General features: G+C 52.9%; 1 non-coding gene across 1 annotated transcript in view; it reads right to left on the minus strand.

The window, feature by feature from the left end:
* LOC126230396 (small subunit ribosomal RNA) overlaps positions 1–1,157 on the minus strand; it is a 1,910-nt gene extending 753 nt beyond the window's left edge. The window contains exon 1 of the ribosomal RNA XR_007544302.1: positions 1–1,157. This exon is cut by the window's left edge and continues 753 nt beyond it. This is a non-coding gene — a ribosomal RNA (small subunit ribosomal RNA).
* Between the last annotated feature and the right edge of the window lie 201 nt (positions 1,158–1,358).

The raw sequence follows: 1,358 nt of genomic DNA on the forward strand, positions 1-1,358 counted from the left end.
CGGAGGAACTGCGGCGGATCGCTGGCTGGCATCGTTTATGGTTAGAACTAGGGCGGTATCTGATCGCCTTCGAACCTCTAACTTTCGTTCTTGATTAATGAAAACATACTTGGCAAATGCTTTCGCTTCTGTTCGTCTTGCGACGATCCAAGAATTTCACCTCTAACGTCGCAATACGAATGCCCCCGCCTGTCCCTATTAATCATTACCTCGGGTTCCGAAAACCAACAAAATAGACCGAGGTCCTATTCCATTATTCCATGCACACAGTATTCAGGCGGGCTTGCCTGCTTTAAGCACTCTAATTTGTTCAAAGTAAACGTGCCGGCCCACCGAGACACTCAATAAAGAGCACCTGGTAGGATTTCAACGGGGTCCGCCTCGGGACGCACGAGCACGCACGAGGCGGTCGCACGCCTTCGGCTCGCCCCACCGGCAGGACGTCCCACGATACATGCCAGTTAAACACCGACGGGCGGTGAACCAACAGCGTGGGACACAAATCCAACTACGAGCTTTTTAACCGCAACAACTTTAATATACGCTATTGGAGCTGGAATTACCGCGGCTGCTGGCACCAGACTTGCCCTCCAATAGATACTCGTTAAAGGATTTAAAGTGTACTCATTCCGATTACGGGGCCTCGGATGAGTCCCGTATCGTTATTTTTCGTCACTACCTCCCCGTGCCGGGAGTGGGTAATTTGCGCGCCTGCTGCCTTCCTTGGATGTGGTAGCCGTTTCTCAGGCTCCCTCTCCGGAATCGAACCCTGATTCCCCGTTACCCGTTACAACCATGGTAGGCGCAGAACCTACCATCGACAGTTGATAAGGCAGACATTTGAAAGATGCGTCGCCGGTACGAAGACCGTGCGATCAGCCCAAAGTTATTCAGAGTCACCAAGGCAAACGGACCGGACGAGCCGACCGATTGGTTTTGATCTAATAAAAGCGTCCCTTCCATCTCTGGTCGGGACTCTGTTTGCATGTATTAGCTCTAGAATTACCACAGTTATCCAAGTAACGTGGGTACGATCTAAGGAACCATAACTGATTTAATGAGCCATTCGCGGTTTCACCTTAATGCGGCTTGTACTGAGACATGCATGGCTTAATCTTTGAGACAAGCATATGACTACTGGCAGGATCAACCAGGGAGCTGCGTCAACTAGAGCTGAGCAGCCGGCCGCCCGGGGAGTGTGTCCCGGGGGCCCGCGCGAACACGCAAGCGTCCGCTCAATTATTCTGCAAACAGGAGGAGGCTGGGCTCCCCCTGCACGATACACCTCGAAACCCTCTCAGGTCCCGGCGGCGCGCAGCGCCGTCCTAAGTACTTGGTCGGGTTCGAGAGAGGCGCAA

Source organism: Schistocerca nitens, unplaced genomic scaffold (genome assembly GCF_023898315.1).
Source record: "Schistocerca nitens isolate TAMUIC-IGC-003100 unplaced genomic scaffold, iqSchNite1.1 HiC_scaffold_383, whole genome shotgun sequence".
Taxonomy (NCBI): domain Eukaryota; kingdom Metazoa; phylum Arthropoda; class Insecta; order Orthoptera; family Acrididae; genus Schistocerca; species Schistocerca nitens.